This window comes from Orcinus orca, chromosome 9 (genome assembly GCF_937001465.1).
Source record: "Orcinus orca chromosome 9, mOrcOrc1.1, whole genome shotgun sequence".
Taxonomy (NCBI): domain Eukaryota; kingdom Metazoa; phylum Chordata; class Mammalia; order Artiodactyla; family Delphinidae; genus Orcinus; species Orcinus orca.
The window spans coordinates 87,384,359-87,398,433 of record NC_064567.1 but is presented as its reverse complement, the minus strand read 5'-3'; the positions used below and the strand labels follow the sequence as shown (position 1 = coordinate 87,398,433).

Here is a 14,075-nt window from a genome sequence, read left to right as displayed (position 1 = left end):
GACCACAAACAGTATGATCGACTCCATTCTTTGTATGATTTTCATAGACTTTGGCACTGTTGACCAGGGCTTAAGGGCACGTTATATATTATGAAGATGGGTCAGTGCACCTAGTTGGCCAGATTGGTGCTGAAAGAAAAAAAGCCTGTTGGGTTTTACATCACAGAGCACTTAGAAACACATATTATAATGAAACAATTGGCCCATTATTCAGTTTTAGTCCTCGTTTCACATCTCAAGATAAGATTATGCTTTTTGAATAAGTGCTAGGGAAACCTCTGAAAGATTGTGTCGTTGTTTCTAGAATTTAGCCCCTTGTTGTTTTCCAACATGCTTTAAAAAATTTTAATGCACTTCATGATTTTTAACGAACTTCTCTCAGTGAGAGAAGTTGCTTTAAAGTACCCAGACTACACAGGGGATAATTGAAATATGATCATGTCATAATGATGATTAGTCTGTAATGATTCTTTGAGCTTGAATCATGCAGGCAGGGTGATTTCTTCAGATAAGCAACACAAGCAAGCCATCCATGGATTTTACATAGTGCTACAGGCACTTCTGAACTTGGTGTGGTCTCTGTTGCTGTGTCATGGAGGTGCTCTTGCTTGATGGTACCCAAAGTTGGGCTTGTGGGTCCATGATTCCACTACTCCAGCATAATTCACTCACTCCGCATAATTTTCTATTTAAAAATCCACAAAGCTGCATGCCTGGGTTTTTGAGTAAGATTTGTGAAAGGTGCTAGTGGGGGAGGGGAGGAGGAGTGGGGTTGTAAGTGTAGGAAGGAGAACAGGGAAATGGGCGATGAAAAGTGGCCGTGTGTGTGGAAGAGAAGGTAGTCCCAGGAAGTGTACTTCTCAGGACTATACGTGTGTGATGTAGGGCAAGAGGGAGGCGAGAGGGAGTCCCCATTGTCTTAGGTTTGCAAATGAATATAGCCCTGATTTCACGATAGAAAAGCCTGACGTGGTGTGAACCATTTGTTAGCATCTCGGAAACGGAGACTCCCGCTTTCTCTTTCCGCAGGTCTAAGCTGCCTGATTTGGCTTTATAACATCCCACTGGGCTGAGAAGAGAGCAAACAGGGGTGGAAGGGCTTTAGATCAGGGCTTTAGTTCTGACACACAGCCTGGGGAGAAGGGAGCTTTCTACAGGGTAGGTATCTCCCTGGGAAGATCCTGAGCCTTCTTGCAGGAAGGGAACCTCTGTGGCCAGTCTCACAGGGTTTCCGGTTTCCGGTCCACCATCTGGGCCCATGGCGGAGGGGCAGACCAGGACAAGTCATTCATCACCAACCCTTCCTGGATCTGCTTTGGTCTTGGGTCACGGGTAGCCTCCGTGTAGCTAAATGCCTCACTGGATCCCTCGCTGTAATCTCACCGTCGATTACTCAGCCCTTCCTTCTTAAAGTTCTCTTCTTTGTTGACCACTGTCCACATTGGGACTATACTCCCCACCCCCAGTACTAACCTTGGGTGGGGAGGTGAGGAGTGAATGGGAAAAGAGAGAGTGAAGCCTGCAAGCCAGGCCTGGACTAGGGAAGGCAAGTGGGGCTCCTCGGGTACGAGATTTAAGGAGGCGCTCACTCTCAGGGTCGTGCAAATGCAGGGCGAGGGCCTCCTTAAATTTTGCATGCCAGGCATTTGCCTCACCCTAGTCCCAGTCCTGCTGTGAGCACAGGCTGCACTGTCAGGAGGCCTCCTGGGAAAGCTGGCTGGGCTGGGGTTACTCAGACACAGCTCCCTAGTGCGTGACGCCACCATGCAACAGGAACCCTGGGGCATGCGAGAATTCTGCAGCCTGTGCTAGGCTAAAAGAACAGCACCTGTGTTCCAGGGTTGATCAGAACACCAACACTCCTTATACAATACCAGGAGAACACTTTGCCAAAGGAGAGCAATTAGAATTCTACAGCAATCACTTAAATGGCCCGCACAAAGAATGTTCCACCGGAAAGCTTGGCAGGGGCTAGCCTTTCAAACAGACGTGTGAAGCCAGCAGGTGGAATAGGATAAAGGGCAGAGTTTCCCTCTCCAGATGTTACTGTCACTCCTTCTGCCTAATAATTCTGAGACACCAGGGCCGTCTGCAGAATTTGGTGGTAGCATTAGCATGGTTACACTGTGATCTTCGCTTTGTAAAACATTCTGCTTTTTTCAAAACTTTTGCTAACATTTCCCACGCACCATGGATGTTGCAAAGCTCAGGGGAGGCGATTTAAAAGCTGTCATCTTCTCCCAGGTTTGTACAGAGCAGGGCTGAATAAATAAGTCATTCAATGCTGCTGTGGATCTTTGTTCAGCTGGGTTTGTCCTTGTAACACGTCATGGGCTCCGAGTCGCCTATGTTCCATTTCCAAAGGGCTCTTTGCAAACCCTTTACGAAGCTGTCATTTGAATCGCTGTTCATGAGAGCAGCATTTATAACGGCCACATTGTCCAGGCTGTCTAAATGCTGTGGTGTCGTTGAATTTTCTATGTGTTTGCCGGCTTTGAAAGGTCTCCTGTGATCTGCTTCTGCGTATTGTTCCTATCCGACCTATTCAGTTAGGGCTTGGAGCTCCCACTGTCAGGATAGCTGAGGGGCAGGCACTGTCTAAGTGACAAAAATGCTTCGTGGGGGTGGTCAGGCTTTTAGCAGAATAGCTTGCTGAATCTTTGTTGTGAAAATGAGTAAGGGCGGAATTCCAGGCCATTTTTTCTCATTGGCTATACAAGCTTAGTCATTTTCTCTCACTCTATTGTTTCAAACTGTGCCCACCTCTGATAGTGCCTTCTGACACCCTTCATCTCTGGGAGGTTGAATACAGTCCCCTGGAAATAACATCTCACCATCTACACCCTCAGGTGCTGTAGACAGGATCTGCCCCACAGTGGGTGTGGCAGGGTAGAGCTGGCTGCAGATTCTCTGCCTTCCCTCTCCTTGAGAGATGGGGTCTATGTTCCCCTCCCCTTCAATCTGGGCTTTAAGAGTACAGGTGGTTTATTTTTTAACATGGTAAAAGAAAAACACATAAAATACAATTTACCATCTCAATCATGTTGAAGTGTACAGTCCAGTAGTGTTCAGTATATTCACACTGTTGTGAAACAGATCTCCAGGACTTCCCATCTTGCAAATCTGAAATCCCATACCCATGACACAACATCCCCCTTTCTCTTAGTAACATACCCCCAACCCTTAGTAACCACCATTCTGCTTTCTGTTTCTATGAATTTGATGCCTTTAGATAGCTCCTTTAAGTGGAATCATGCAGTATGTGTCTTTTTGCAACTGGTATATTTTATTTAGCATAATGTCCTCAAGGTTCACCCATGTTGTAGCCTGTGACAGGATTTCCTTCCTTTTTAAGGTGGAATAATATTCCATTATATGTATGTACCACATTGAGTTTATCCATTCATCTGTTGATGGACATTTGGGTCGCTTCCACCTCTTGGGTATTGTGTATAGTGCTGCTATGACATGGGTGTGCAAATACCTCCTCAGGACCCTGCTTTCAATTCTTCTGGATATATACCCAGAAGTGGGATTGCTGGATCATACGGAAGCTCTGTTTTTAATTTTTTGAGGAACCTCCATACTGTTTTCTTTTGCACCATTTTACAGTCCCACCTATGGTGCACAAAGGTTCCAATTTCCTCACATCTCTCTGACACTTGTTATTTTCTGCTTTTTTGAGACTAGCCATCCTAATGGGTGTGAGGTGATATCTCACTGTGGTTTTGATTTGCATTTCTCTGGTGATTAGTGATGTTGGGAACCTTTAGAGAACTGGCAGTTTCTGATTCCCCTGCTGGAGTGACCACATAGAGAGGCCTTGGTAGTATGTGGAGAGGGAGAATGGCCTGGCTGAGCCCACCTTCCCAGCCATTCCTGCAAGGGCCCCACCTATGCATGAAGCCTTCTTGGACCCTCCATACTACTGATCTTCCTGCCAAATGCCACCAAGTGACCCTAGCTGATGCTACATGGAGCACAAGAACTGCTCAGCTAAACCCTTCCTGAATTCCTGATCCACACAATTGTGAGATATAGTAAAACTGGGTGTTAGTAGCCATCCTAATGGGTGTGAGTTTTTTCAACAAAACTTTGACAAAGTTTTAAGCCATTAAATTTGGGGATAGTTTGTCATGCAGCAAGAGATAACTGGAACAGTGGGCAGATGCCCTTTCTCCGCCTGTGGTTTGGATTTGCCGCATTAAATATACTGTAAATGACACGAACAGCTGGACAGCTGGCACAATGCTCACAGGTCAGGAAGAGTGCGCCATCTTTGACTTGTGTGTTCCTTCCTGACACATAGTTTCTAGAGGAGCAATACCTGAAACCCTGTCCTCCACCTACTGGTCTATCCATAGCCTCTCTTTGGGCAATCACTGGGTTGTGCCTCAGGTGGTCTAACTGTAGGGCATTAGGATCTGTGCTGAAGATAAATGCATGCTCACAACATACTTTTGGGCTGAACTAAGGCCTAACACTGATTTTGCTGCAGGTTAACACCAGCACTACAGGTGATGAGAAGGTCTGAATTTGTTGTGATTGCACGCATCGACACATGCCCATTGCTCATCTTTACTTGCAGGCCACCCTCCCACTCATCAATCCCCATCAGCACACTCTCTGGCCCGTGACTGCAGTGATGCAAGAAAACAGTGAGATAGGAAGCTACACACCAGTTACCAGCCCTTCGATATTCTCTAATGCCTTTTTACCCCAACCAGAAAGGTAACCCCAGTACTTCTTCCTGGGCTTTCTAATTCAGTTTGCATCCAAATTCTTAGTTGCTTGCAGCCTGGACTTTTCAATGGGCCTAGCTGTGACTATACCTGCTAGGTGGCATCTATAGTTTCAGGGCTGGTGCCAGAGGCAGAGGGATGGGAAGTGGGGAGAAAAGGAAAGGAGGACGAAGTATTATAATCTTTGGCTCTTTTCACATAGGACCAGTGACTACGTTTCCATTTTTAGAACAGAAAGCTAGATACAAAATAGAAATAACTTACTCCTGAAGGCTTCCACCACCCTACCTGTCATAGTTCATTTTGGTTTCTTTCTATTTCAGTTTATTTGCTTCATAGCACTATGCATGACCTGTAACCATCTCATGTATTTTCTTCTTTTCGCCTTTCTCCCCCATGAGAATGTGAGCTCCAGGCCGTCAGCACCTCCTTTGTCTTGCTGAACGAACGGAAGAATTGAGAAACAGAAGAGCATCTCCCTCTCCCCTGCCAATAATCTACTAGGTCAGTGCTTCTCAAACTTCAATATGTTTAAGAATTGCCCAGGTAGCTTGTTAAATATGCAGATTTTGATTCAGCAAGTCGGGGTGAAGCCTGGGAACCTGCATTTCTAACAATCACCCAGGTGATGCTGCTGCTGGTCCCACACTCTAGGATGCAAGGCCCTGGAATGAACTCCCTGAGGAGAGACTGTGTCCTATTCATCTTTGTACTCGCAGCTCAATGATGTGCTTGGTATATAATAAGTGCTCAGAAGTTGTTTGCTGAATGAATGGTTGAAACCAACCAGTCACAGGAATCTATGAAAAACCCAGCAAAGCAAATCTTGAGAGACTGGTGGAGGTACTCAGTGTCCTGAAACCTCAGTGTGGACTTTTGGGGGCTTTCAATTCCTTCCACCTCCATTAAAGGGCTGGGCAGAGGGAGCCGAGGAGGGGGAGGGGTTCTTCTATCCTGAACCTACAAATAGAGATTTTAGCACTTGGTTGTCACAATAATTTTTTTTTTTTTTTCCAGTACGCGGGCGTCTCACTGCTGTGGCCTCTCCCGTTGCGGAGCACAGGCTCCGGACGCGCAGGCTCAGCGGCCACGGCTCACGGGCCCAGCTGCTTTGCGGCATGTGGGATCTTCCCGGACCGGGGCACGAACCCGTGTCCCCTGCATCGGCAGGCGGACTCCCAACCACTGCGCCACCAGGGAAGCCCCACAATAATTTTTTTTAAAATATAAATACATAGAGAGGTAGCTAAGAAATGAAAAATGTACAGCCTGAGACAGACCTAGTACATTTTCTTTTTCCTTTCTCCACCTAGCTTCTCCTATTTTTTAGCCTTTATATTCTCTGCCTTTCTTTCTCTTTTTCTTTCTGTCTGTCTCTTCCAACTTCATTTCCATCTGACACACTATTTTGAACACAGGAGAGTTGGAGGATAACTGCTCAAACTGTTTTTCTGACTCCTCATGCAAATCTTCTTTGCTGAGATGAGGCAGAAAATGGCCTGAGGTTCAGCTCCTGGTGACCTTGCCCTATTCCTGTGTGCAAGGGACAATTCACCCTTGACATCAGGCACAACACTATCTCATATGACTTTTCCTGGAAAATAAATAATTTATGAGGAGCAATTTCGATTGTTAATTCATGAACATCTCTTTTCTCTTCTTCCTCCCCTTGTCCCCATTAAGGAATACTGTAAAATCTATTAAAAACAAGAAAACAGGCACAATTACTTGGTAGGCTTCCCCTAGCATGTTGAGAATAGAATGTGAGTGCTGACTTATCAATCCTAACAATATTCACTGTCCAGTTTTAACAGGAAGCCATTCCGTACTTTACACAGGTTGAAAGGCTTTTAATAATGAAGTCCAAAGACACGCCCGTCGGAGGGGGAGAGTGTAGTACCCTCATTCTTAGTGTATTTCACGAGAACTCATAGATTGGGTGTCAATCTTACTACATCATCCCTGCCTTAGTGACTTCTAAGCACTCTTCCGTGCATAGAAATTACAAATTTTTCATAGTGTTACAACACTAATTACAAATTTTTCATAGTGTTGCCTGTGCATTTCATGAATATCCTGAAAATATGTGTGTAATGGGTTATATCTGCTCGGCCCTACAAAAATGTTTAACTTCATTCTGTCTTTGCAGATTGACTGTGATGTGCACCACATTCTGGTTTAATGCTTATTCAACAATAAAACTCTTTTCCTTTTCTACTCCTTTTATGGAGAGATTTTCTGGGTTGGGGGACGATTTTGTTTATAATCATATTACCCAGACAATGTATATTGATATATCTCTATTTGTGCACCTAAATGCTTTCTTTAACACCTGTCCTCTTTTAGGACAGAATTTACAATAAGGAAGGAAATGTCTTTTGAAAATTTCTCCGAGAGTGCTAGAATCAGTTTTATTAAAAAGGGCTTTACTAACAATTACCTATTAAAGCCCAAATGATGCTCCCCTTTCTTCTAACTACTCTACCAGCTTCTATGAAATGATGGTAAGGCACAACTCTTTAAAATCATCAACTCATCCTCTCCTTCAGGAAGTGGTGAGCCTTTTGTTTCTTAGGATGTGGACCTATGGTCTTGAGTAGTTTTAGCAGACAGAGTTCAAGGTCATGAGGCTTCACATGCGCTTATTACCACAAATTTAACAGTCTTGATCCTAATTATCCATATGGGTGTTGGCTGTAATGAAATAAGACATTCAAGTATGATGTATGCTTGCTCTCTAGACCAAAGGGAAGTAGACCACAGAGTCCATAAGGCAATTTATAATCAAGATGTAATTCACACACACACACACACACACACACACACACACACACACACACACACACAGTAGCCCCTGTCAGAGGAGAAATCAAGAACTAATGCATTTGCAACAAGGATGGATGTGGAGGGCATTATGTTAAGTGAAATAAGTCAGACAGAGAAAGACAAACACTGTACGATATCACTTATATGTGGAATCTAAAAATACAACAAACTAGTGAATATAACAAAACAGAAGCAGACTCACAGACACAGAGAACAAGCTAGTGGCTGCCAGTGGGGGGGGCTGGTGGTGCCACATAGGGGTGGAGGAGTGGGAGGTACCGTCTACTGGGTGTAAGACAGGCTCAAGGATGTGCTGTACAGCACAGCGACTATAGCCGATATTTTGTAATAACTGTAAACGGAAAGTAATCTTTAGAAGTTGTATGTATATATATAAAAAGAGACCTAATGCGTTTGGCAAATGTGTAATCCATTACTGATTGGCTGACATCAGTTAGCCACAAATGACATAGCGGTACAGGAGGGACAGAGAACAGCTGAACTGCAGAACATTAGAGCTTTTTAAAATGCAGAAAGGAGTGGACTATTCTTCAGCATAGAACTTTTTAGAGGTGACCCTTTGCTGTCAGATAAATCCATGTGCTCAGCACTGCCCAGGAGGCCTCCCGTGGCCTCACCACCACAGCCTCTCTTCATGGGTTCCCCACTTCAGACTGTGCTCTGGCCTCCTGAATGTGACCTGCGGGTCTCGGAAGGAACCCTCCAGGCCTTTGCCCCTTCTGCCGAAATGCCCTTCCTCCCGTTCTCTAAGTGCCGAATCCCTCTCACGTCTCACATCTCATCTCAAGACACTAGTCCTATAGGATTAGGGCCCCACCCTTATGACCTCATTTAAACTTAATTACCTCCTGAAAGGCCATATCTCCAAATACAGTCATACTGGGGGTTAAGGCTTCCACGTATGAATTTGGGGGGATACAAGTCAGTGCATAACAATGCCTAAGGCTCCTTTCGAGAAACATCTGAGGTTTGTTGAGCATCTGCTGTGCACTGGGTGCTTGGGACACAGAGTACTATCAGAAGCAGCCCTTGCACTCACAGAGCTCACTGTCTAGCAGGACTAGGCAGGCTGGTTAATGCATGACTAGTGCAAGATGGGGACCAAAAGAGAGAAGGGACGGGTCAGAAAATGCTGGGAGAAAGAAGAGAAAGTGACACCAGGGGTGCGCATGCATGTAAAAAATGCCATGTGAGGACACAGAAAGAAGACGGCCATCTGCAAGCCAAGGGGAGAGGCTTCAGCAGAAATCAAACCTGCCCACATCTTGATCTTGGACTTCCAGCCTCCAGAACTGTGAGAAAATATACTTTTGTTTAAGCCACCTAGTCTGTGGTATTTTGTTATGGCAGTCCTAACAGACTAAGACAGGTGTCAACAAGGCTAACCTCCACCCCCCCCCACCCTTTTTTTTTTTTTTTGCAGGTAAGCACTCTGAGACCTAGAGAAACGAAATTGCCCAAAGTCATCCAGCTAGTTAGCTGAAGACTTTAATTAGCCTTCTTTTGACCTAGAGTGATGTTCCTTCTCCATTAGTTTTTCATTTGTTTCCCCCAGTGAAACACTTTTTTCAAGTGAATCTTTTAGGAATTCCAGTTCTACACGTGAAACAGAACTCAATGCAGCTGCCCCGATCAAGGGCCCAGAACCCCACTCTGCCCAGTCTTCCCCTCTTCCCCTGTCCCTCCTCTACATCACACCTCTGCAGATCTCCAAGGATTCATGGAATCTAGTGTGAAAAGTACTGCTGTACCCCACGCCACCTCCTCCACGTGATACCACACATCTCTCAGTTTGCCATGTTCTCTCTCACTGATGTAAGGCATTAGAAACCTGTTCTGAAGTAGGAAAGCCAACTGGGTCAGTAGAAGATAAGACAAGGCAGCCAGAGGATGGACGACTAGGATTTCTGAGATGGAAAGGTCATTGCAGTTGATCTGGCTCTGTCCTGGGGAGATGGTAAAGACCTCAACAAGTACAGTAGAATCATTCAGAAACCAGGTGTGCCCCTACCCTGGTCTGGGACTCATTTTCTAAGCAAGCAAATATCCAAAACATACACATGGCTTCACTTCATTCCAAGGTGTACTGATGTTACAATAAAGGCATTTTACTGATGACCGTGGGAGAAAATCCCATGGCCCTGGGGATCCCTGCCGCAGAAACCGGGCTTTGTGAATGCTATATGGCCAAGGGCAGTGCCCCCTCTGGACCTTCTTGGATCTCAGTCACCTGGGTATTTGTGAATATGCAGATTCCAGAATCCCAGGTAGACCTACTGAGGCAGTATCAAGCCCCCAGTGTGTACATTCAAATTTAAGATGGTTAGTACTTTGGCTTTGGAATCAGAGGAGAGTTTGAATCCCGGGTCGTCCACTTCCTAGATGTGGCCAAGTCATTTTACTTGCTAGAGCTTTGGCTTTCTTATCTGTAAAGTGGATGTAATACCTATTTTACAAGTTTGTTTTGAGAAATAAAGGTCAGCATTAAACCCTCATCCTCCCCGGGGGAGAGAGAGAGAAGAGAGGAAATAGAGTTAAATTGAGAAAAGCAGTTTCTAAGACTTCCCTGTGAAGTTTCTCCTATTTTGACAAATAATAAAATAAGAAATCCACATAGTTTCTTAGTGCTTATTTGGAATTAAGCACTTTAAAATAACCCTTGAGGGTTTTATAGGCACTAAGGATAACATCCAAGTGCTGGAAAAACAGCTTCATTGGGGTAAGCATTTGGCTGGAAGGAGGAGGGAAGGAGGCAACAGACTTAACCCCCGGAGAGGTCTGTTTGCTATTTTATGGACATGGTCATAACCTGAGTCATACCCCAGTCAGAACACCTCCCCGAAAAGCTTAGAAATCAGCTGTGGTCCTTGTTCTCTGTAAGACTATTGGCTGGGATTTTAAGGTTTCTCTATGATGATAAAAGCTACCTTTATTGAACACCAACTGTATGCCAGGCATGTACTAAGTGCTTTACATCCATTATGCTGTTCAATCCCCACAAATACCCCTGTGGCAGGTAATATCATTAATTCCATTTTACTAGTAAGAAAATGAATTCAATGGTTATGACTTTGAATAGTATATACCAATAAAGATAACAAAGAACAAAGGCAAACAAGATCCAGCTCTGTTTTCTCGACCATTCTACTTTGATATTACTTCCCCAGACATGTCTGAGTCTTGAGACAGTCTTGCCTGTCACTCTACTCCTTCCTCTGATTTGCACAGATGAGACTGGGATCTCAGTTAATACCAGGTTGTGAGTGTAAAGTCCAATGAATGGCATTTAATAAATGTTTGTAAGAAATGCTCTGAATATACTATTATAACAACAGAACAAAGTTGTACACATAAGATTGTTTATTATGGCAAAAAATTGAAAGTAAGTGTAATGCCACAATAGGAGATTGGATAAATAAATTGTGGTACTTTCCTACAACCATTTAAAGTGAATGTAGACTGACAAAGCAATCTTGAGAAAGAACAGAGCTGCAAGTATCATGCTCCCTTACTTCAGACTACACTATAAAGCTACAGTAATCAAACAGCATGGTACTGGTACAAAAACAGAAATATAGATCAATGGTACAGGATGAAAGCCCAGATATAAACCCATGCACTTATGGTCAATTAATCTACAACCAAGGAGGCAAGAATATACAATGGGGAAAAGACAATTTCTTCAATAAGTGGTGCTGGAAAAACTGGACAGCTACATGTAAAGGAATAAAATTAGAACATTTCCTCACACCATATACAAAAATAAACTCAGAATGGGTTAAGGGCCTAAATAGAAGACTGGAAACCGTAAAACTCCTAGAAGAAAACATAGGCAGAACACTCTTCCACATAAATTGTAGCAATATTTTTTTGGATCTGTCATCTAAGGCAAAGGAAACAAAAGTAAATATAAACAAAAGGAAACAAATTAAACTTAAAAGCTTTTGCACAGCAAAGGAAACCACTGACAAAATGAAAGACAACCTATTGAATGGGAGAAAATAACTGCAAATGATGTGACCAATAAGGAGTTAATATCCAACATATATAAAGAGCTCATACAACTCAATACCCAAAAAACAAACCGCTCGATTAAAAAATGGGCAGAAGTCTTGAATAGACAGTTTTCCAAAGAAGACATGACAAGCAGGCACATGAAAAGATGCCCCAAATCACGAAGCATCAGAGAAATGTAAATCAAAACCACAATGAGATATCACGTCACACCTGCCAGAAATGGCTATCATCAAAAAGACCACAGATAACTAATGTTGGCAAGGATGTGGAGAAAAGGGAACTCTCGTATATTGTTGGTAGGAATGTAAATTGGTGTAGTAACTATGAAAAACAGTATGGAAGTTCCTCAAAAAACTAAAAATAGAACTACCATATGATCTAGCAATTCCACTCCTAGGTATGTATCTGAAGAAAATGAAAACACTAATTCAAAAAGATACATACACTTCAATGTTCATAGCAGCATTATTTACAATACCTAAGATACGGAAGCACCCTACGTGTCCATCAATAGATGAATGGATAAAGAAGAAGTGGCATATACATACAATGGAATACTACTCCCCCATAAGAAGAATGAAATTTTGCCATTTGCAACACCATGGATGGACCTGGAGGGTATTATGTTAAGTGAAATGAGTCAGACTGAGAAAGACTAATACTCTACGTTATCACTTATAGGTGGAATCTAAAAAATAAAACAAACTAGTGAATATAACAAAAAAGAAGCAGACTCACAGAAATACAGAACAAACTAGTGGTTGCCTGTGGAGAGAGGGAAGGGAGGAGGAGCAAGATAGGGATAGGGGAGTAAGAGGTACAAACTACTGTGAATAAAATAAGTAAGCTACAAGGATATACTGTACAACACAGGGAATGCAGCCAATATTTTATAATAACTTTAAATGGAGTATAATCTGTAAAAATTTTGAATCATTATGTTGTACACCTGAAATTAATATTACAAATCAACTATGCCTCAATTAAAAAATTTAAAAAGTAAAATGAATGTAAATCTATATTTTTATTTATTTATTTATTTGTTTGTTTGTTTGTTTTGTAGTACGCAGGCCTCTCACTGCCGTGGCCTCTCACTGCCGTGGCCTCTCCCGTTGCGGAGCACAGGCTCCGGACGCGCAGGCTCAGCGGCCATGGCTCACGGGCCCAGCCGCTCTGCGGCATGTGGGATCTTCCCAGACCGGGGCACAAACCCGTGTCCCCTGCATCGGCAGGCCGACTCTCAACCGCTGCACCACCAGGGAAGCCCTAGATCTATACTAAATGAGTGATATCCATGACATATTAAATGAAAAAAGCAGGTTATTAAATAGCATGTATAGTGTGATTCCATTTGTGAAAATAAAACACATTTATATGTGCATAGGAAAAAAAACGTGGAAGGATCTACCCCATAATGTGCTAATTAAGCTCTGTATGACAGATTTATGGTGTTTTTCACTTTCTGTATTGTCTGTTTTGTTTTGTTTTCTTACAGTGAGCTGAGCATGCATTACTTTTATAATTAGAAAAAAATGTGCTATTATCATTTTGGAAATTAAATGCCTTGAAAAGACAAGGAAATTGAACATTCTACCATCTTCACAGTCTTCATGAATTTATGTTTGTTTCTCCAAGAGGGAGATTAGGAGATGGTCTGAAACTCTGAGCACACCATAGGGATGGCTATGTTTGTATTTCTAAGCACCCCTTTTGCTACCTCCACATATACTCGATATATTTTTCAATACGCCACTCAATACATTCTTGCTGAATGAATGAGCACTGGAAAGAAAATCTGTGATCGATATGCAAAGTATTGCCAAAGAAGCACAATTTCATAAGGACTGGAAGAAGCTATAACAATGGAAAAGAATAACTTTCCATTTCTTTTTCTTAGATTCCTGGTAGCAAGATTAACTTGTGTTCAAAGTAATTCCATGAATGATTCTACATCCTAGAATCAAGGCAGACCAGGGTGGTAATTGTTTAAGTCACTGTAAGAGCTGCTCCCAACAGACGTTTCCCATCAACCTGTCTATACTACATCTCTCTTCCTCGTTATTGCTGCCTTTGGGGGCTGCCACAGATAGGAGAGCTGCCATGCCATTTGTCCAGTGCATGTTCACTATAATAGAACATTCTTCTTTCACAGATAGGGAACAGATTTCTGGTTCTTAGAAAGGCTTCTCAACCTCCAAACAGACTTTGATGATTTTATTTGTGATGCAGGGGAATGGGTCTTGGTCAATACAAAAGAATACCAATTCAGTGACCATTCGAAACAGACTCAATTTGTCATTCAGATGTCTCTGATGTGAGACGAAAGTTGAGGTGTAAGTAGGCAGGGCACCAGATCAGCAGAAAGGCTCAAGAGATTAACCCTGACAGTTGCAACAGGTGCTACAGTAGCCGAAGTAGAAATAAATTATCTACTGTGTCACATAAAAAGACTAAACATTCAGTGGCCAC

The 14,075-nt window shown here is 43.1% G+C and overlaps 2 protein-coding genes across 4 annotated transcripts in view; one reads left to right on the top strand and one right to left on the bottom strand.

Annotated features, from left to right (window-relative positions):
- LOC117203713 (uncharacterized) overlaps positions 1-14,075 on the top strand; it is a 1,186,790-nt gene that overhangs the window by 92,428 nt on the left and 1,080,287 nt on the right. The window lies entirely within an intron of this gene.
- Positions 1-14,075, bottom strand: part of LHFPL3 (LHFPL tetraspan subfamily member 3) — a 531,627-nt gene that overhangs the window by 3,199 nt on the left and 514,353 nt on the right. The gene's annotated exons all lie outside the window — the stretch shown is intronic.